The following is a 24,232-nucleotide window of genomic DNA, read 5'->3' as shown; positions in this document are numbered from 1 at the left end:
GGAATCCAGAAATGATGAGTTTTCCTCCAAAGAAAGTCCCTAGCAAAAGCGAGCGCGAGGTGGTGCGACGCACCAGGCAGAAAAATCTGTGTTTTGCCCCAAAAATTCAAAATTGACAAAAAGTATCCCAAATTTCTTGAAATTTGGGCTGAGTGACTTGCATCAAGTGCTATGTTGGGCTAAGGAAGCCTCAGCCAAAATCTTGAGCTTGTCTTTCTCTTTTCTCTTCCTCAAAGCTTTCCTCAACTTGGCCTTCAAAGTCCTAATTCTCACTTTGCAAACTTTGTTTCTTGCCAAATAGTGATAGGCCATGTGCCTCAACATCTTTTTCTCTTTGTTGGCCTTCTCCAGCATCTTTTCCAAGTGCATGTTTTCCCTCTCAAGCCAAGATTCACGATCAGCTTCAATTTCTTGTTCAAGTGGTGTCAACTTGATTTTCTTCCTCTTGGCAGCTTGCTGGTTTTCTCTTATGTTTCGGAGCTCCATGATAGTTTGTTGATCTTCCAACTGCTTATTCATTTGCTCAAGATAGTTGATTACCCACTTGGCTCTTTCCAGGTTGAGAGATAAGTCATGAATGTCAGATTGTTGTTCTTGGATGATCTCCTTGAGCTTTGAGCTTTGGGAGCCCAAATCAGTGTCATCATCCTGAATGAGAATGAAATCTCTCTCTTGACCTTCTGAAGGCCCCTCATCATGCAATGGTTGCTTACCTTTGTCCTGTACCTGCTTTGCTGTTGAAGGAAACGAGACCCCTTCCACCCCGGGTGGAGATAGTACTCGTTTTGTTGCTGCAAACAATCTCCTTGTGCCCTTTTGGTAAGTGACAAACACTGGCACACTGGTGGTTTGAGTCTCATGCACCTCTTACTGATGTGAAGGCTCTCCTGCCTCATGAAAAATTGGTGGGGGTACTTGAGAGCTTGTGAATACCTCATGTGAAATGAAATCATCCCATGAAACATTCAGTAAACTAAGCTGATGCAAAACCACAATCTTGATCAATGCAAAGTGATAGATGTTGTTATACTGCTGATGAGGAGGTTTCCTTTGCACCAATGTGGTCATTTTCTCAATATTCCGGCATATGAAATAGGGGATGTTCATCATCCTCACCCTAGTAAAATGCATCAACAATCTGATATGATAGGTGTATAGGCGAGAAAATCTACCTTCACAGCTGAAATATTTGATTATGAGTTTCATAAGGGGAGCATATGTGTCCTGTAGGTACCTGAAAGGGAAGACCCTACTGATATGCCTCTGAAAACCAACCTTGATATAAGGCTCATAATGATCTCTATCCACTAGTTGTTCCTTGTTCCACTGCTCACCCGCATTCAGAATGTCTGTTGCTTCAGCTATAGTCTCAGGTGTTAAGGTGAAGGTCACACCTACCAAATTGACCTGGCCATTATGAAGATGGAGCACAAAAAGTCTGGCAAGCTCATGGTGGTATTTGACTCTTTCCACCATCTCACAAAATTGGTAGCAAGATTGATGTTTGAAGCATGCTACAACAAGAGGGCAAGCCAACAACTCAGTAAGTGTAGTGGGCTCCTCCTGAATATGTTTTCCTCCCTTGTGAGGTCTCCTTGGTGCATGAATTTCTTTGGAGGAATCACTTACTATTTCCTCATTTCTGTCATAAGATGAATCTGACTCCATGTTTTCCATTGTTGTTTGATGTTTCTTAGATGAGTATGAAGAGATTTTATAGGGACAATAGCTCTGTTCTGCTAAATGACATGGATTTGATGATGGGGACTGTGAATGAGGGGTTGGGAAGCTGCTTATAGGGTCTTTGGGAATGGCAGGGTTTGGGGAATAAGGATTAGGGTTTAGGGACGTTAATTAGGGTTTGGGAGTAGTGTGATTAGGGATTAGGGTTTTTCAATTTTGGGGATAGGGGGATAGGTAAGTGTGAATGAAAGAGGGAAGGAGAAAAGAGGTGAATGAAATTGTAGTGAGGGGATGTGAAAATGGTAGGGGTGAATAGGACAACAAAATTGCAATTTTGCAAACCCTAGGCATCTTTTTCAATTGACTATGCAAGGAACTAGGGTTTTGTTTTTTTACCTATTGAAACACCATAAAAACTGATGAAAACCCTTGCAATGGCAATATGGAGATGTTTGACTTACTTGGAAAGAGGAATTTGCAAGTTTGAAGTTTTGGAGGAGGCGATTTGGATGAGTTTCAGGCTTTGGAGGCAGGTGCGCCGTGCCCACTAACAGGTGCGCCATGCCTCTCTGGTGCGTCGTGCCAATTATAATCCCAATGTTTTTCCTGCGCTGCGTGCGCCAAGCCGGCCAGGTGTGCTGCACCTCAAGAATTCTCACAGTTTGCAGCAAATTCACTCCTTTGGCTCAAAAACACGATTTAGCACTTGTTTTTTTCTTCTATGGCACACAAATGAGCTCTTTGACATGAAAAAGGCTTTATATACAAAGGATTTTAATTTTTCACTTATAAAAAACCCACTTTTCTAATGTTTGGATTTCACTTTGTCTTTAAAACTCTGTTTTTGCAGATTGACTTGTTTTTTGCCTTCGTTGGACTAAATGCTTTGAATTTTTTACTCTTTTGTAGGAGCTGGAGTGCAGGAGCTTGGCAAGGTGACCAGGGCTGCATCTCAAAATTATTACATATAGAAAAATGAAATTACATGAAATTTTGTACATAAAACATAAAAAACTTTGTTTTTCCTCAAAATAGGGTTTTGAGGAAAAATCAATCACTGAGCATGGGATTATTGAAATTTTTATTGCTGAGACTTTATTTGACTTCCTCATGTGCCTGCTAACCATTATTGAGCTTTTACAAGACTTTATTGACAAAACCCTAGACCTAATGAGACCTAAAACCCTAAAAATAGCTTTTGCAAATGTAATGGCAGAAAATGACTGTAAATGACCTGAATGTGTATAAAAATGAGCCAGCAGGTAAAGACCATGAGGAAAAGTCGATAATATGCCACTACCATCAGATGATCCATGACCCTAATGGAATGCAACTGATCGGATGAGACATCTAAAATGCAATGCAACAAGAGAATTTTGATCACTGATGGAGGGATGAAGATATCGACACTAACAAATGGTACTCTTAGATTGTGCATTGATTATAGGAAATTGAACAAGGTGATGCTTAAGAACAAGTATCCATTGTCGAGGATTGCCGACTTGTTTGATTAGTTGAAGGGAGCAACATTGTTCTCAAAAATTGATCTGCGATCAGGATATCATTAGGCATGCATCAAAGAAGAAGAAATCTACAAGACTGCCTTCAGGAATAACTATGGAAATTATGAGTTTGTTGTAGTTCCATTTAGTTTGACTAATGCTCCAGCTACTTTTATGTGTTTGATGAATAGAGTGTTGCATCTTTATCTAAACAAGTTTGTTTTTGTATTCATTGATGACATCTTGATATATTCTAAGAATGAGGAAGAGCATGTCGAGCATTTAGTAGCAATGTTGAGATTGCTAAGAGAGAATCAGTTGTATGCTAAGCTTATAAAGTGCATTTTATTTCAGACAGAAGTACACTACGAGGGACATGTTGTTTCCAAGAATGACATAGCAGTAGATCTGAAGAAGATAAAGGCTATCTTGGTGTGGGCATCTCCTAGAAATGTGGAGGAAGTTAGATCATTAATGGGCTTAGCAGGTTACTACAGGAGGTCCATCAGCAACTTCTCATGCATTTCATATCCTATTACATCATTATAGAAGAAAGGTAAGAAGTTTGAATGGATAGAGGAGTGTGAAGCTATTTTTGAGTAGTTGAATCAGTTGTTGACAAATTTTCTAGTGTTAAATATTGCAGATCTAGATAAAGAGTTTGTAGTATGTACATATGCTTGCAAGATAGGGTTTGGTGGAGTCCTTATCCAAAAGGGACAAGTGATATGCTATGAGTCTAGGAAATGGAGTGAGCACAAGCAGAACTATGTGACTCGTGATCTTGAGTTGGAAACCATTATTCATGTCTTGAAGATGTGGAGACATTATATTCTTGGAAGGAGGCTTTCGTTTATGAGCAATCATAGTGGACTAAGGTATTTTTTTGACCAATCGAATTTGAACGCTAAGCAAGCTAGATGGTTGGCTACCCTTAATTAGTTTGACTTTGAGATCAAGTACACTAAGGCAAAGGAGAAGAGAGTTACAGATGCTTTTAGTAGGAAAGTGTTGTAGAAATTCCCACTGTAGATCACCTGGTAATGCAATGTACTAAAGCAAAACACTTGATCTACTTCTACAAACAATTTAGCAAAAGCTTAATCGAACATGAGCAACATCAACCAAGAAAAAACATAATTGAGAATGAGAAGAAATCAACCATAAAACAGAAGATATATCACTGGGGAAAGCACCAACCTAAAACCCCAACTTTGTATTATCATACAAGTGGAAATCTTGTTCAAGTTACAAAAAGAATAAACTCTCAAGCTATCCTACTCTCTCTGCAATCAATTTTTTTTCTCACACACTCAATAGACATAGAATATATCTTCCTCAAGCCCTCCAAGCCTCCTATTTCCTTGCGCAGTTTTGATTGGGGCCCAATGATGTCACATGTGTGAATTGGCCTCATCACACTCACTGTAACCTCAGATCCAACTGCGCAATCCTTAAGGAATATTATTCCTTCTGCATGCAAGGAATATTCACAATGGAATATTCTAGCAATTGATAGTACACTGCCCCTCCATCTGATCTCAACTGGGTCTCTGACTGAACTGACATGCATGAGTTATCCATGAGTGAATCTTCAGTTATCTGAAATACAGTAGTTACATGCATGCAAGCATTAACTAACTGAACTCTCATTAATTTAACAAACTGTTAAATTAATCTAACTGGACTTGACTCAGTTAACTAATCCAACTAATTACAACTCAATACTACAACTCACCCTTATCTCTTTAACTAATGGATAAATCCCTCAATCAAAGGAGAAACTGTTGCATGTCCTCACATAGACTTCATGTTCATAATTCCTTAACTAATTAACTCAAGATGAATTAATTAATCAATTTACAAACAGTTGTTAACATCAAATTCGAATTTTACTTCCTATGTTTAGTCCAGGGACTGACTAAAATAAGAAGGGATCCCGAAATGCTATTTTTAGAAAAGCTATTTTTAGCACTTTCACTTTTCACCCATTGTTGCTAAGATCCACAATGGTTGAACTGCTATTTATAGCAGTGCTATTTTTAGCATTTCTTGTTGCAAATCTCAACACTCCCTCTCAACAAGAAAGGGATTATCAGTAACCCCGATCCTGTCTCTGTGGAACTCGAACTTGCATTTTGACAATGCCTTAGTCAAAATATCTGCATCCTACTCCTCGGTCGAAACATACTGCAACATCATGATCCTCTTGACCACACAGTCTCATAGATGATGGTAATGGATATCTATATTCTTGGACCTGTCATGAAACACTGGATTCTCAGAGAGTTTTATGCAACTCTGATTATCATAGTATATCACTGTAGGATCCATCATCTGACCAAATAATCCCACTAGAATCTTCCACATCCAAATGGCCTCACATGTTGCTTGACTGGTAGCCATGTATTCAGCCTCTGCTGAGCTAAGTGCAACTGATCTCTGTTTCCTGCTATACCAAGAAACTGCAACTGAACCAAGGTTGAAGATCCCTCCAGAAGTGCTCTTCTAGTCTGATGGACTACCAACCCAATCCGCATTTGTGAAGCCTTGCAGCTTCACTCCCTCTGTCCGTCTGTACCATAATCTATATTGTGTAGTGCCTCTGAGATATCTAAGCACATGCTTCGCTGCCTTCCAAAACAACTTGGTAGGCTGAACCATAGCTTGACTCAGTTGGTTCACCGCAAAGCATAAGTCGGGTTGTGTGTTCACCAAATACATGAGTGAACCCACCAGCTGCTGATAAACAATAGCAGTTACTACCTCACCTAAAGTAGCATCCTCCTTCCTCCAGTTCCCAGCTAGAGGAGTCTACATGGCTTTGCACTTCTCCATGTGAAATCACTTGAGTATCTCATTGGCATGCTTGCCTTGAGACACAAATACTTCCCCATCTTTTTGCCACAATTCCATGCCTAGAAAGTAGTGCATGAGGCCCATGTCCTTCATCTCAAACTCTCTTGCAAGGTCCTACTTGCAAGATTTTATCAGTTGATCATCACCTGTCAAAATCAGATCATCAACATAAAGTACAATAATCAATGGCTTACCTTCTACCATGATGTGGTAAAGGTTCACATCTACTTCACTCTTAGTGAAGCCCAACCAAGTGAAATAGTTGTCGATCCTGGTATACCAGGCACAGGGTGCTTGCTTCAGCCCATACAGTGCTCGCTTGAGTCAACAAACATGTGAGTCATGATCGAAGGTCTCAAATCCTTTGGGCTGCTCAATGTATACCTCTTCCTCAATCTTCCCATTGAGGAACGTCATCTTCACATCCATTTGATGGATCTTCCAACCCATCTGAGCTGATAAAGCTAGCATCGATTTGATAGATGAGTACCTTGCTATGGGAGCAAAGGTCTCATCGTAGTCAATCCCCTCAACCTGTGAGAAACCTCGGGCAACAAACCTTGCCTTGTATTTCTCAACACTGCCATCAGCTGCTTGCTTTACTTTGTAAAGCCATCAGGAACTAACCACTGACTTGTCCCCAGGTCTAGGGACAACATCCCACACACTGTTTCGTATGATAGAACCGTACTCTTCTACCATTGCATCAACCCAGACTGGTTGTTGCACTACCTCCTGAAAAGAAGAAGGTTCGGTCGCTACACACTCCCCAACCAGGGCCATGTAGCTAGTGTATCTCTCGGGAGATCTCCTTTGTCTGCGCTGAGAGGATGGTTGCCCCACATTCTCTCTCACATCTAGCATCAATCTATCAGCTTCCCATGAGCGTTTCTGCCTATCTTTGGAAGACTCTCCAAGAGTGGTGGTCTCCACTACTGGATCCTCTACATGTGGCTGATCCACATCATCAGGAGGATCCTCCTCCTTTGGAACTAAAAGTTCCTCATCACCATGCAACTTGAACTCCCTCTCAAGTGACACTCGCATGGATCTCTGCTCATCGAACTTTAGATCACTGTGCACTACGGTCCTTTGACTGGCAGGCAAAAACACATGATAGTTGTGGGGTGTATTTGTGTGCCCCACAAGTATCCCCAACTCAGCTGTTGGGTCTAGCTTCTTCCGAGCATCTTTGGTCACATGATAGAAAACTAGTGATCCAAAGATGCGGAAGTGACTCACATCTGGTCGCTTCTCCGAAAAAGCCTCCATAGGTGTCTTCATCCCCAAGATATGATGAAGACTTCTGTTCTGAAGGTACACTGTTGTATTGCATGCCTCAGCCCACAGATGAAGTGGTAGGCTTTGGTCATGCAACACTGCTCGAGCTTCTCCCACAATAGATCTGTTCTTCCTTTCGGCCACCCCATTCTGTTGTGGGTTATGAGGTGCCATCAATTCCCATTTAATTCCTTCTGCAACACAGAAATCTTTAAACTACTGGGAAACATACTCTCCACCATTGTTGCTATGCAAGGCTTTTACTTTCTTTCCAGATTCTTTGTCTGCCAAGGCTTTAAACTCATAAAACCTCAAGAGGGTTTGATCCTTCTTTTGCATAAAGTAGATCTAACATCTACAAGAAAAATCATCAATAAAAATAACATAGTACTTTTTCTTAGCAGTGGAGGCTGTAGAGAATGGCCCACATACATCTGAGTGAACTCGCTCCAGGATTGCTCCAGCTCTACTATCCCGATCCTGAAAGGAAGCTTTCACATACTTACCCAGGGTGCATCCTTTGCATGTGTTTGTTTGCTCCAGTTTTCCCTTGGGTAAGCCGGTAGAAATTTGCTACATGATCTTCAAGGTCCCGTGATGCAAGTGGCCCAGTATTCTATACCACAACTCACCAACATCTTGGCCTTGCACCACCTCTGCTTTGGAACTCAGTGCAACACGTTCATCTACCTCCAGCTTGTAGAGATTCTTTACTCGAATCCCTATTCGCTTGGTCTGTCCGGTGCCAATATGCCTCAAGAAAACTTTTTCTTTACTAAAGACTACATCATAGCCTTTAACTTCTAGCATAACAACAGACGCAAGATTCTTTTTCAAACCTGGTACATACTTAACATCAGATAGGGTAAGAGGAGCACCATGCTCCCTCTGAAACACAACTGTACCTTCACCTGAGACATAGTACTTTCCATCATTGCCCATCTCGATCCGCATCTGGAGATCCTTCTCCTCCAATGTACTGAAAAGATTCTTGTCACCCGACATGAAGTTCCACTGTCGAGGTACCAAACACATCCCACCATGGATGAAATCATGCATGCGATAAGCGAGAAATCTAGCTCAAACTGTGAGGCTAATGCATCACCATCAGATCCCTTGGAGGAAACCTTCTTGGATTTCTTTTGTGGATAATTCATTACATAATGGCCTACTTCATGACAGTGAAAGCATCACACTTTCGACTTGTCAACCTTCTTCCCACCATGACAAGATTTGGATTGGGACGCCTTCCCTTTCCCTTTCTTAGCTTTACTCACTAAAGCTATATTTTCTTCATCATCTTGTTTTGATGAAGATCCATCCCTTGTGCTACGCCTTATCTCCTCCTGCATCAAATCCGACCAAAGTCGTTCCCAATCTGGCAGTTTCTCTCTTCTATTAATCGAGTCCAGGTAGCTATGCCAGCTCTTAGGAAGATCGAGGAGTGAAAGACTCACCATGTCATCATCAACTGCCACGATCCCTACGCTTCCAAGCTCATCCTTGCAGGTGGTGAGCTTGTTCAGGAACGTAGAGATTGTGGCGCCCTTTTTGCACTTAATCTTTCGAAGTTTATCTTTCAGCGCCAGCTTCCTCTGATCACTACTATTCTGATAAAGATCTTTCAATGTTTTCCACATCGAAAATGGAGTCTCCTTCCCTTGGAGGCTCAAGACAATGTGATCTCGAACTCCCTCTAGGATGACTCCTTGCTCTAGCCACACACTTTTTCCATTCCTCCAGTTGAGTAGCATCAATTAGCTTCTGGACTTCTTGATCAATGAAGTCCTTTAGGCTGTTATCTTCTAATACTGCCTCCATGTGATCCTTCCAAGCTATATAATTTGAACTGCCATCAAGTGAATATTCGAGTCTCAAACCACTTAATGTCATCGGTGAAATAGATGTGATAAGAACTCAATTCAATATTCAGAAACCAAACTTCAAACTTCCCCTATTTGTATATTGTTCTTCCTTGATCACCTTTGCTCCGATACCATGTAGAGATTCCCATTGTAGATCACCTGGTAATGCAATGTACTAAATCACAACACTTGATCTACTTCTACAAACAATTTAGCGGAAGCTTAATCGAACATGAGCAACATCAACCAAGGACAAATATAACTGAGAATGAGAAGTAATCAACCATAACACAGAATATATATCACTGGGGAAAGCACCAGCCTAAAACCCCAACTCTGTATTATCATACAAGTGGAAATCTTGTTCAAGTTACAAAAAGAATCAGCTCTCAAGCTATCCTGCTCTCTCTGCAATCAAACAATTTTTCTCACAGACTCAATAGACATAGAATATATCTTCCTCAAGCCCTCCAAGCCTCCTATTTCCTTGCGCAGTTTTGATTGGGGTCCAATGATGTCACATGTGTGAATTGGCCTCATCACACTCACTGTAACCTCTGATCCAACTGCGCAATCCTTAAGGAATACTATTCCTTCTGCATGCAAGGAATATTCACAATGGAATATTCTAGCAACTGATAGTACATTGTCCCTCCATCTGATCTCAACTGGGTCTCTGACTGAACTGACATGCATGAGTTATCCATGAGTGAATCTTCAGTTATCTGAAATACAGTAGTTACATGCATGCAAGCATTAACTAACTGAACTCTCATTAATTTAACAAACTATTAAATTAATCTAACTGGACTTGACTCAGTTAACTGAGCCAACTAATTACAACTCAATATTACAACTCACCCTTATCTCTTTAATTGATGGATAAATCCCTCAATCAAAGGAGAAACTGTTGCATGTCCTCACATAGACTTCATGTTCATAATTCTTTAACTAATTAACTCAAGATGAATTAATTAATCAATTTACAAACAACTGTTAACATCAAATTCGAATTTTACTTCCTATGTTTAGTCCAGGGACTGACTAAAATAAGAAGGGATCCCGAAATTCTATTTTTAGAAAAGCTATTTTTAGCACTTTCACTTTTCACCCATTGTTGCTAAGATCCATAATGGCTGAACTACTATTTATAGCCCAATTATTTTTAGAATTTTCTATTTTTAGCATTTCTTGTTGCAAATCTCAACAAGTGTAGTTGAACCATGTTGCAATAGTGAGCTCATATGGGACATATTTACAGGATCAAATCTTACAAGCAAGACAACAAGATGATAGGTACAGGGAGCTCATGGTTAGATTACAATAGGGTATAGGTGATTAGGATGTGCATTATCATCTTACATCAGATGGCTTGGTGAGATTTAGGGACAATATCTATTTGTCGGATGATAGTGAACTCAAGAATCTTATCTTGAGGGAGTTTCATGTAAAACCATACTCAGGTCACCCAGGATATTAGAAGAAACTAACACCTGTAAAGAAGTTCTACTACAGGCTGAATCTGAAGAAGGAAGTGGCAGATTTCATGGTGAGATGTTTGGAATGTCAGCAGGTCAAATCAGAGTGTAAGCATCTAGGTGGGTTGCTCCATCATATTCCTATTTCAGAGTGGAAATGGGAGGTCATTTCCATGGATTTCATTATAGGTCTTCCGAGGACATCAAGGTAGGATGATTTTATCATGGTTGTGGTAAACAGGTTGAGCAAGGTAGCTCACTTCATTCTAGTGAAGACTACTTATTTGGCTAGTGAGGTAGCATAAGTGTTCATTAGGGAGATCATGAGATTGCATGGTGTTCCGAAGAATATTGCGTTAGGTAAGGATGCCAAATTCACTTCCATGTTTTGGAAGGAGTTTTTTGCAGGATTGGGGACAAAGTTGGTTTTCAGCATAGCTTATCATCCACAGACAGCTGGACAGACAGAGAGGGTTAACACGATACTGGAGGATATGTTGAGGATGTATGTCATGCATCAGTGGAGGAGATGGGAGGAGTACCTTCCATTGGTTGAGTTTGCATACAACAATGGTTATCAGGGGTCACTGAGGATGAGTCTGTTTGAGGCACTGTATGGGAAAAGTTGTAACACTCCCGTTAGCTGGAGTGATCCAATGAATATGGTACTTATTGGACTGGACATGCTGGCATACATGGAATAGGAAATGCAGGTTACAAAGAAGAAACTAAAGGCAACACAGGGCAGGCATACAAGTTATCCTGATCAGCACAGGGAATTTAAGTAATTTCAGGTTGGGGAGGATGTGTATTTATGCATCAAGACCAAGAAGAGATCATTGAGGATTGGATCATGTGCCAAGAGGGCACCACAGTATTGCAGGCCTTTTGAGATGCTTGAGAGGATTGGACTAGTGGCCTACAAACTTGCAGTGCCTTTGACAGTCAAAGTCCATGATGTTTTTCATGTTTCATTTATTAAAAGATATGTAAAGGATGATGATCATGTTATTGATTGGCTTGTATTGCAGGTGGAACAAGAAATATAATTCTATCTAGAAACCCAATAAATATTGCAGTGGAAACATCTCATGCTCTGGAGCAGAGCACTCAAGTAGGTTAAAGTGCAGTGGAAGAACTTTGGGCCCGATGAAGCTACATGGGATATGGTTGATCAGATGTGGCCTATGTATCATTAATTATTTGTCGGTGAAGGAAAATGAGTCTTGGTATTTGTACATATTTATGTATGGTTTCTATTGTAAATACTGCAATGAGCTAAGTTATAAATCTCCAATAATAAGTATGGTTGTTATGTTGTCATGTTTTACATGATGGTTTTTCTTTTGACTAGGATGTTATTGTAACTACTGCAATGAGTTGGGTTATAAAGCTCCATATGTAGTATGTTTTTCTCTTCAAGGTTTTATTAGGTCTAGGTGTGGTTTACCACCGAGGATGGTGTTCCCCTAAGGGGGAGAGGTCTGCAACAGCCTTGGGTTAAAAGTTCATGTAATAAAAGTCAATAAAGGTAAAATAAGACCACGAGAAAGGGACACATATTCCAAGATGAATGTTGGGCAAAATATCCTAGTGGGAATCACTTGTGTTTTATGGCTAAGGGGAAATTGGCAAAGGCAATGGCTAAGGATTTGGAAAGGAAAAAAGGTATTTTTGGCACATTATTTATGAAAATAATGGAAATTAGGAGAAAAGGAAGGTGAAAGGTCATAGGTTGCATGTGAGGAGGAAAATGAAGGAAAATAATGGAAAATTGAAGAAATTAGAGACCTCATCAATAAAAATACCTCAGATCATTAGTTGGTAGCTTTTGTCAGCCTTTTTTCAATTTAGTGCTAGAATTTGTCTCAAAGAGGAGAAAGAGCTATTACACAGTGTTTTGTCATGCTTCCTGCAGTTCCCTGTGACATACCCTGAAGTGCCTGAAACATGACCATTATACAGTATAGTTATCCATGTATACAACTCATATTCCTCCTAAGACTTTGTTTGGAAAATGCCTTGAGCTTTCCCTGAAGAAATAGCTCTTAAAACCCTAAAATGAGGGTCATGCTCTTATGAGGCTTAAAACAGTGATGGTCACCTGTTGCACTGTGTTTGACCCACGATGGCATCACTTTGTTCCCTTGCATACTCGTGATGATCCCAAAAAGGTAATTTTCCCAAAGGAGATGAGAACCTTCATGATCTATAAGTTTCCAGAGCGATGAGCTGGAGGTGGTTTCACATAGATGAGGTCGAATCCTCCCAAATTGAGCTCTTTGTCTTATCCCTATGAGATATCTCCTTGAGATGTGGACCTAATCCTATCTTTGGAGGAGTCCTAACTCCCTCTCCCAGCCTATAAATTCCTCCTCTCCCATTCCCAAATAGTTGGTCTAAAATATGTCCATTTGCACCCCTATGTTGAGCTTGTGCTTAGAGGCGATTCATTAAACTTGGAGAAGGAGTGTTTGGAGATTTTCTTGGATTGCACTTGGATTACCACTCAAGGAGAGCCTTTCAACATCAAGGTTATGGTTGTAAGCTTCCCTTTATTCTTTAAATAATATACAACTGCTGGTTCATCTTCCCAAAATATATATGTTCATATATGTATTAGCTTGGCATTCCTTGATAAACTAAGTAGGTTATTATTGGATTTGCTATTGGTTTTGGCATGATTTTTTATCCCTTGATCACTTGTGCAGGTACATAAGAACTGAGAGAAGCAAGAAAAAGTTCGTGACACAAGCGGTTCAAAGCTCTCAACAAAGGAAATCAGATTAGCATCAGAATGAGGTAGGTCATCTCTTTCGTTCTACTTTTCAATCATAACCTAGGAAGATGTCTAGTTTATTGTGACTTCAGTTGCTAGACCCAATCATCTTTGTCTGCAACGAGGATTAACCTTTTCAACAAAATGGCGACTCCACTAGGGAGCCTGTGATCCTTTCCATCCAATCCTTCACCCTGATCTTTTGACTAGTTTGACAAACTGTCAATTTTTCAGCTTGTCTACATCAGTCTGGGTGTATACCATCACTAATTACTGCCTTAGAGTGCTAAGTCTAGATTGTTTCTTGGAATATTTTTATTTTTTTCCCATATTCCTCATACATCGCGGGTTTAGCCTTAACAGTTGTGATGGCATCGTGATTTTTACCTTTACAGTCGCAATGAAAAAAAAAATCTTCATTATTTGGTCGCACTGAAATCATCACTACTTTTGTTATACAAAGCAGTGATGTCGTCGCGGGTTTGCCTATGCAAAATAGTGATAATCACAGGTTTGGGTATATAAAGTAGTGATGATCCTTGAATGTGATAATTTTTTAGGTTTCTTCCTAAGAATCCAGTGTGTCTTGGCCCCTAAGGTCTTTTCCCATCCTGTATGCTTGGATTTGTCAATGTTTTGATTGATTCCCTTGATTAATTTACAAAAAATTTCTCGTTGGCTTCGAAGCGAAATTTGACTGAGTTCTAGGGTTTCTGGTCAATTGGTAATCATTTTTTGCTTGTTAGTGTCATTGATATGTTTGTTTTTCTGATTCATTGAGTGTTTTTTTCTGTGGAAATAATTGAAAACATCATTTTGCATTTGCTTTAGCTTGTATTTTGAATTTGCTTTTCGTGAAAATGCATTATATTAGTCGCATTGAAAAGTTATTTTTTGAGATTCATCATTGAGAATAGATTACATTTTTCAGTGATTGAAAGCTAAAAACTATATTAGGTGCATCAAATCATTCAAAACAAAAAGAAAAACATAATTCATATAAATGCATCTTAGTAAAGTAAAACCATTTTGCTTTCAGAAAAGTTGCATTTAGGATATTTTTGGCATTTGGAAGATAAAATTGAAAGTTAGTGGAAGGAATTTTTCATGATGCATATTTTTTGATGCATTATTGATTGAAATTTATTCCCTTGATTAGTCTAGCTTTCATTGAAACGATTTTTTTTTCCTTTTCTCATATAGTTGCATCATAGGTGTTCAGGTGACATCGTTAAGGCCTTGAAATCAAAACATAATTTCAAGATCAACTTTAAAATCTATCAATTAATCTAAGGAGCATTTGAAACATTAACGTTCATACTTAGTGGTCTAGGCTAGAGACGTGTTCCAGCATCTTTAAAACTTAGCAGTTGTCGTTCGCTCTTGCATTAGACAGTGTTAGCACGGACTTGTGCTCCCCGTACCATCAATTATATAAAGGGAGACCCTCATAGGTTGCAAACCTTTATTCGTAGGAAGCCGAGTCTGCCGCCATGTAAATGTGATACACCGAACACACCATTCAGGGAGATTTCCTGCACGTACGTCAAGTCCTTGGTAAATTTATTTGTTGAGGTGTATATTGTAGTTCACAGTTACTTGGTACTCCTTTTCCCTAGAGTTAACTGAGTAGTCATTTGGATCTTTTCTGACTCATTAAATTTGAAAAGATCATCAGGCACCTGTCCTTTCAAGCTCGCTAAACCAACGAAAGCGACTAGAGCCACCTTTTCGTCCTTTTCTTGACTCTTAAAAAATGAAAAGGCAAAGTTTTTGTTTCAAATTCTAAAATTAATTGACCGCAAAACAACATCCTTCCTGTGAAAATACTCCTTCGTAGATATTAGGTTGATACCAATGGCAACATTTCCTAAGTCTACCAGTCAAGGAAACCCCTCAAATGGGAATCCTAGTCCTTTTCTTTATTTTGGAAATGTTGGTGCTCCTTATATGGCAACATTGTCCCTTCTTGGATTGACCATTGGTCTTCCAATTTGGTTGTTTTCGACCTCGATAATTCTGAGTGTCGAAACTTCTTTTAATTCGAGTTCTCCTCAACCTGAACAACATTAACCTCATGTTGATCCTAAATTTGACCCCTCGCCTTCTTCGATTATTTCTTCACTTAGTTCTTCCTCTTCACCTGGTGAAAGTATGGATTCTAGTAACCAAGAAGTTAAGAAGAACAAGAAGTAAAATAAGCAAGGGGGAAACCAAAAAACTATTTCTACCGATGCAACTAATGAAGGAAAATCTTCCAACTACGCCCAGAAAGTAAAATTCCCTTGCATGTTATGTAAGGGTGACCACCTTCTTTGGACATGTCCTAGTATTCCCAAGGTCTTAGAAGTGTGGTCTACAGGTTCAGATCGACCTTTGTCATCTACGTCTAGTGATCATGCTGGTGATAAACCTTCAACTAGTAAATCCCATGGGAAAAAGGGAAAAGTCAAATTTCCCTTTAAGTTGGGTGAAGGTAATCATCCCATTCACCTTTGTCCTTTAATGGATGAATCTTCCAAAGAGTTGGAAAACCTTATGGCTTCTCAACCTCATCTTCCAACTGGGTATCGAAATCTTTCCCCTGAACCTTCACTAGTTGATCAAGGATCTATCAAAATTCATATTTTCTCAACCTCGCTCTCTCTGAAAGCGAGTCTCGTGAGTCCATTCTCGACCGACCATTGGTTGAGAAACCGGTAGAATTGACTCCACCTTAAGTTAAAGCACCTTTCCAGTAGAGAGTGAACCTCATACTTTTCAAGTTCTTCTGGTCTCTTCAGTTTCGAATGAACTGGAGGTCAATCCTCCTATTCCTAAGGTGCATGAGAGAATTCCTCCTGTTCCCATCAAGAAAGAAGTCAAATCTCATGTTCCTACGACACCCCCTCTAAGTATTTTAGTAACTTCTTTTAATTGGAGTCGACTGGCAGGATATCGCCTTCCGTCGTATGTGCCTTTCCAGATTACAGTACATGCTTACCATTTGGTTGTATCTAGCACAATCATAGATAAGGGCACATATATTAGTATTTTTTCCTCCACTTCTTGGCAAGCTTTAGGTTCTCCTCAGCTTGTCCCCATCACCCATAATCTGTTAGCTTTTAACAGAGGAACCAGTCAGCCATTAGGGATACTTCATAAGTTACATATTACTTTGGGAGGAAATAATATCTATATAGACATGATGGTTGTCTAAGGCCCTTTATATTTTAATCTACTCCTTGGTCATGACTATGTTTATGTCATGGTAGCTCTTGTCTCTTCCCTTTTTCGAGTGATGTGTTTCCCGCATGAAGGAAGCATTGTGATCATTGATCAACTTACATACATTGGTCCTGAATCAACTCCCGCTCTGGTTCTTATGTGCAAGTGGTATCACCCTCACCACAGGTTAATTACATGGCCACCTGTTCTATGCCCACATCTACTAATGATCTAGTAGGTGATGTAGTACACCATGTACTGGGGGCATTGGAGCCCGATTTTTCATTTGAATCCCTAGACATGTATACCTTCCAAAATGTTTTTCTCCCATCTGATGAGAACCTCTTGGAAGCCATGGCCTCTTTTGGTTTCTGGGCAAGGACCATGGAGCAAAGTTCCTTGTCTTGTACCAAGCTCCTTGAAAAATGAAACAAGGGATATGAGGATAGTTCTTTTCGTATGTCAAGCTCATTAAAAAATGAAACAAATCCCCTTCCAATTCGAGTCTTCGATTAGATCTTGTAAAATCCTAGTTGATTCTTTCACTCGATCTCATAAGTGAACCTTCTTTCCATCCATTTAGGTGAATGAAATGAAGCTTGGGGGGCATGTACCTTGAATTCAGTCATTATGCCGAGGGAATGCAAACTTAATTCAAGCACAATTTGTTTTCATTTCAAGCTTGTGTAAAAATGAAACCAAATCCAAGAATATTTTGTCTCCATTTCAAGCTTGTGTAAAAATGAAACCGTTCCCACTTTACATCTCGTGATTGTTGTTCTTATCAACCAATTTTTGTTAGATGAGCCTTGGTTATTTCATTCCATCGTCACCATCTCTTTGGTCAATCGTACGCTTTCACTTGGTTGTTTTACCCTTTCTTGAGGAACATCTGCGATGAGTGGTCTTACTAGCCAACCTCTTAACCATTAAATTTTTTTGAGCGGTTCCATCATTGTTGGAACCGGTTGCTATCCTTGCATACCACTCATTCCTCCAAGAGGAGTCCTCTTTTAGCTCTTTTCAGACTCGAAAAATATGAAAATATTTCTGAGTACTTGTCTTTTTTAACTTGCTAAATTAAATGAATTGATGTCACCTTAGTGTACGTTTACCCCTTTTCGGGTTGAGATTGACTATTTATGAAAAAGGTACACCTTGGTCAATATGGTCAAGAGGTTCTCTCGAATATTGTTTTCTACCTTTTCGGGTTCAAGAGACAAATTACGAAAAGGGGCATGATGGAGTTTTCTTTTTCGTCTCTTTTCCAAACTCTCTAAATATGAAAAATATACCGAGTTATTCATCCATCGGACTCGTAAAATTTTAAACAACTGAAGACTTGTCACCATGACGAGCCTGAGTTTCTCCTTCCTAGGGCTCGTAAAACTTACTGGGATGGATTCATATGAAGGATGAACACGACAAGGATATGGTATCCTCTTCAAGCTTGTGTAACAATAAAGAGGTACTCACTATAAATAGTGGGGGAAAAATGAAGATGAGACATCCTTTGTATAAGTAGCATGTCGCTCTTGAACATGACACTCTTCTGCTCTCATGTTGGGTTTGGGATATCCTCACTCAGTCACTTTTCCTCCTGAGTTTGGGTAATCCATTTTTCCTCTCATTTGACTATTCCATTATGTCATCATGAATTTTAGTCCTATGTCGAGTCAAATGTTGCCACACTCTAGAGTCGTGTCGCCAATGTTCAAGAGAAGTCCAATCTGCAGTTATTTAACTATACACTGTTTGAGTCGTTGTTACAATCTTGACAATTGTCCTCCACTTTCTTCCTTTTTTCGTGTCGATGATTTCCCTCCTTCGACGGGTCACTTCATGTCGACTTTAGTTCATTATCCAGGAATATGACTTAGAAACTCCCTTTCAGTACCTTAGAGTTAGCATGCCCTAATGGGAAGTTCTTCGCATCCGACAACAGGTCTTCATTATTGGCTTTCGATCTGGTGATTCCACGAGTTTTCGACCTCAACTTAATTATCACATTCATGGATTGTATTATTGTACCTTCAGAGCCATTGTCATTATTGGTGGTTTCTCTCGTACCTGTTAACGGTCCACATCATTGGCCGATAATCAAGTGGTTTTCTAGCATGTTCGACTTCAACATGTTTATTCGCATGTTAGGATTCATACGTTGATCGGGTTGGGATGGAGCGCAAGACCCTGAGTCTTATCTGTTATGACTCAGGTTGCATGGAGTTATATGTCATTCATGATTATACACATGTTTCTACTATATGGATGGTTGTGACAATAGCGTGAGACTTTATATTTATGATGATCCTCGTTATCTGGAAGGCTACACACATACCATGGATCTTTTCATATAGTCTTCATCATCTAGATGGCTGCTTCCATGTCGTGGATTCATGTCTTGATCTCATATATGTATATGTATATGCATCCTTGAATTTCAAGTCTCCTGACAGTGCGTGTCCTTGTCTTTACAAGAACTTGTAAAGCATCTTAGCCATCACTCCTCGTTCTACCTTCATGCTTTAGGGGGCATCTATTACACAGTATTTTTTCACGCCTCCTGCACTTCCCTGTGACATACCCCGAAGTGCTTGAAACATGACCATTATACATTATACTCATCCATGTATACAACTCAGATTCCTCCTAAGACTTTGTTTGGAAAATGCCTTGAGCTTTCCTTGAAGAAATAGCTCTTAAAACCCTAAAATGAGGATCAGCGCTCTTATGAAGCTTAAAACAGAGATGGTCACCTATTGCACTGTGTTTGACCCACAATGGCATCACTCTGTTCCCTTGCATACCCGTGATGATCCCAAAAAGGTAATTTTCCCAAAGGAGATGAGAAGCTTCGTGATCTAGAAGCTTCTAGAGCAGCGAGATGGAGGTGGTTTCGCATACATGAGGTCGAATCCTCCCAACTTGACCTCTTTGTCTTATCCCTATGAGCTACCTCCTTGGGATGTGGACCTAATCCTATATTTGGAGGAGTCCTAACTCCCTCTCCCAACCTATAAATTCCTCCTCTCCCATTCCCAAATGATTGGTCTATGTCCATTTGCACCCCTATGATGAGCTTGTGCTTATATGCGATTAATTAGACTTGGAGAAGGAGTGTTTGGAGAGTTTCTTGGCTTGGACTTGGATTACCACTCAAGGATAGCCTTTCAACATCAAGGCTATGGTTGTAAGCTTCCCTTTATTCTTTAAATAATATACAACTACTGGTTCATCTTCCCAAAATATATATGTTCGTGTATGTATTAGCTTGGCATTCCTTGATCAGCTAAGTAGGTTATTGTTGGATTTTCTATTGGTTTTGGCATGCTTTGTTGTCTCTTGATCACTTGTGCAGGTACATAAGTGCCGAGAGAAGCAGGAACAAGTCTGTGACACAAGCGGTTCGAAGCTCTAAACAAATGAAATCGGATTAGCATCAGAACGCGGTAGGTCATCTCTTTCGTTCTACGTTTCAATCATAACCTAGGAAGATGTCTAGTTTATTGTCACTTTAGTTGCTAGACCCACTAATTGGGCTAGAGGGATCATCTTTGCCCATAGATCTTAGCCATGGCTATTTTCATGTTTTCACTCATAACTGAATGAATAATGAACGAAAGACCTAATTGGTGTTAAGACAACGAATGAGAGAAGGTAGTGACCTTTCTGTAGAAATTCTGCAAATTCTCTACAAATCTACCTCTGAGATCTCTGTAGAAAATCTGACTGTAGATTAACCCGATAATGCAATATACCAAAGCAAAATACTATAATCTACTTATACTATCAAACTTGTGGAAGCTTAAAGATCGAGCTGAACACATATAACCATAAGAAGAAGAATCAATACACATGAAACACAGAAAATACTCAGGGGAAAGCCCCAGCTAAAAACCTCACTATCTGTATTATTACACAAGGTGGAAATACATCATAATTCTACAAAGCCTTAGCTCTCACAGCTAGCCAGCTCTTAGTACAATCCTCTTGGATGCTCACAAGAAATCAAAGCTTCTCACAAGCCTTCTCCTTTGCCCTCCAAGCTCCTATTTCCTTGCGTAGTTTCTCTGGGTGATCCTCCTGTTACCAAATGGAAGACTGATCACTCACACTAATCCTACACCCTGTTAAAAATGCGCAATCCTCAAGGAACCTTGTTCCTTATGCATGCATGAGTTTCCTTTATAGGACAAAACATGCAACTGATAGTACATTGTCCTTGTCTTTAATCTCAACTAGGTCTTTCTTAGAATAGACATGCATGAGTTAATGATGAGAGAATATTTAGTTATCTGGAGTACACTGGTTGAGTGCATGCATGCATCAACTTATTGATAACTCACAATTATTTCCTCAAACACTTTGGAACTAATTTAACTGGACTTAACTCAGTAAATTGAGCTAACTAATTAAAACTCAAAAATAACTCAATCTTATCTCCTTAATTAAGGGATAATCTCCTTAATTTAAGGGATAATTGTTGCATGACTTCAAAAAGATTTCTAACTTGAATTTATCCAACTAATTAATCCATAATGAATTAATTAAATAATTCCAAGCAGCTGGTGAGACTAAATTCGAATTTTAATTCAAGGACAATTTAAAATTGGAATTTTTGGATTCTATTTGTATCATTTCTTATTGTTATTTTCAACACTCCTTCTCAACAAGAAAAGAACTCAACTCAATCCCAATCCTAAACCTTTGGAATGTTCTGCATGCAACACTTCTCTCTAGTGCTTTTGCTCCAAAAACTCCAGAAAAAAAACATCCAACCTGAATCAGAATGATGCCTCTGTCATCAAAGTCTCTAACTGTTATTGCCTCTTTCGACTGAAAACTCTGTGCTTCTTCTGACTCAGCCTTTCTGCACTGTTGTCAATCCTTCTCTATGCTCTTCAGTATTTGACTGCTCTAGCCTCTGCCACTTTGATCTTTGACTGCATTAATCCCACTGATTCCTCCCACTACTATGTACTTTGGGCTCCCGTATCAAGGTATGATCCATGAGATAAAACCTCTCAATGGACCCTGCCCAATTTCAGCCTTCTTGAGACTATCACTTCACATTGCCCCACCTCACACCTGGAGGTATGCTTGCATGTGATCCCTCTGCCCACTTGGCTCGAAATTCCCCCTACTGGAGGTCTCTACATGAGTGGATACCTCCACTCAGTCTCCTCTCAACATCTCCAATTGTGGCTCCTCCACAATTGTCTGAGACTTCTTCTGGGACTGCATGTTGAGAGGTAATTTACTCTCCATCTCAACCACCAAGTCTCTAACATTTGCCTTGCTCCTCAAGGCTTTGCATGCATCTTGAACCTCAAGAGCATATAGGTTCTTGACTCGTGAACCGATCTACTTCACCATTCTCGTGGTGATGTGTATAAGGAAAACCTTTCCCTTACTAAAAACAACATCATAGCCTTTGTCCTTCGACATCGCGACTGATACCAAGTTCTTCTTCAGTCCAGGAACATACTTCATATCTATCAAGGTGATAGGAGCTCCATGCTCCCTCTGAAAAGCAACAATGCCCACTCCTGAAACACTATACCTTCCGTCGTCACCCATATCTATGCACATCTTGAGGTCTTTCTCCTCCAAGGCACTAAACGCATAATGTCCCATCTTGTTCTTGTGTTTTTTTTTTTTTTTTAAGTATGATATGAATTCGATTTTCACCTGCAACCCCAAACTTCAAACTTTGAATTCAATTCTCCGTATACTGTTCACAACTCCGATAAACTAGGCTCTGATACCATTTAGAAATTCTGCAAATTCTCTACAAATCTATCTCTAAGATCTCTATAGAAAATCTGACTGTAGATTAACCCGATAATGCAATCTACTTCTACTATCAAACTTGCAGAAGCTTAAATGTCGAGCTTAATCAAAGCTGAACAAATATAACCATAAGAAGAAGAATTAATACACATGAAACATAGAAAATACTAAGGGGAAAGCCTCAGCTAAAAACCCCACTATTTATATTATCATACGAGGTGGAAATACATCAGAATTCTACAAAGCCTTAGCTCTCACAACTAGCCATCTCTCAGTACAATCCTCCTGGATGCTCACAGGCAATCAAAGCTTCTCACAAGCCTTCTCCTCTACCCTCTAAGCTCCTATTTCCTTGCGCAGTTTCTCTAGGTGATCCTCCTATTACCAAGTGGAAGACTGATCACTCACATTGATCCTACACCCTTTCAGAACTGCGCAATCCTCAAGGAACCTTATTCCTTCTGCATGCATGAGTTTCCTTTATAGGAGAAAACATGCAATTGATAGTACATTGTCCCTGTCTTTAATCTCAACTGGGTCTTTCTCATAATAGACATGCATGAGTTAATGATGAGAGAATCTTCAGTTATCTGGAGTACACTGGTTGAGTGCATGCATGCATCAACTGATCGATAACTCACAATTAGTTCCTCAAACAGTTTGGAACTAATTTAACTGGACTTAACTCAGTAAACTGAGCTAACTAATTACAACTCAAATATAATTCAATCTTATCTCCTTAATTAAGGGATAATCTCCTTAATTTAAGGGATAACTGTTGCATGACTTTAGAAAGACTTCTAACTTGAATTTCTCAAACTAATTAATCCATAATGAATTAATTAATTAATTCCAAGCAGCTGGTGAGACTAAATTCGAATTTTAATTCACAATTTTAATTCAAGGACAAATTAAAATTGGAATTTCTGGATTCTATTTTTATCATTTCTTGTTGCTATTTTCAACACTTTCTTGTTAAAGCTCAGATAAGTTTTAGTCCCTTATGTTCATACTTACATTCATGACTTGTAGGTTTCATATCTACCAAGTATTTGACAGAATGTCAATCCTAGCTGGGGATGGTTAGGTCATGTCCTGGTTCTAGTTTTTGGTTTAAAAGTATTTTCTTCATGCCTTTTATGACTTCTGAAAGTTTCATAGATTTGTGGGCAAAGGCTAAGCCCTAGCCCTAGAAAATAACCTTAATTTGTGCAGTCCCTGGCACAACACTTGCAGATAAAGGCCATAGTCGCACTGATGCAGGCCTATGGGAGTGATTGGGAACCCATAGTTGCATGGAGGCCTTGGCAAGGGATCAAATGGGGATCTAGGTTAGGGAAAAGGAGAGGTTTCTTGAGGATTGGACACTTGAAGGGGTTGGGTTACTCCTAGAGGCCCTGTGGCACCTTAGGGAAGTCAGTAAGGTCTTTTTGTGTCGACTGCATTTCCTTAAGGTCATCTAGTATGTTGAGTCATGTCATAGTAGCCCCTCATCTCATGTTTACCCCGAGTAAGCCAATGAAAGTGGGTAGATGTGAGATAAGGCGTGTTACAATTCCCTTGGTTCCTTAGGTCTCCATGACCAAGTTCCAAACAACACCAAAGCTCCCAGGCATCAAATATTTCACAAAAAGTAATTGCAAAGGAGTTACGAAAACTCCAACCCCTGAAATTATTCATGGCACTTAGGTGTTAAGCATGATCTGCGCCCTTGGTTCTTTTGGTCCTCATAACCTGGTGCCACTCAACATCAGAAGCTACCCATATATCAAATTGGAACTTTCC

This window comes from Pinus tabuliformis, chromosome 8 (genome assembly GCF_031772625.1).
Source record: "Pinus tabuliformis cultivar Carrire ecotype Pingquan chromosome 8, CPIR1, whole genome shotgun sequence".
NCBI lineage: Eukaryota > Viridiplantae > Streptophyta > Pinopsida > Pinales > Pinaceae > Pinus > Pinus tabuliformis.
The sequence above is the reverse complement of the archived record's forward strand: the minus strand, read 5'-3'. Positions refer to the sequence as shown.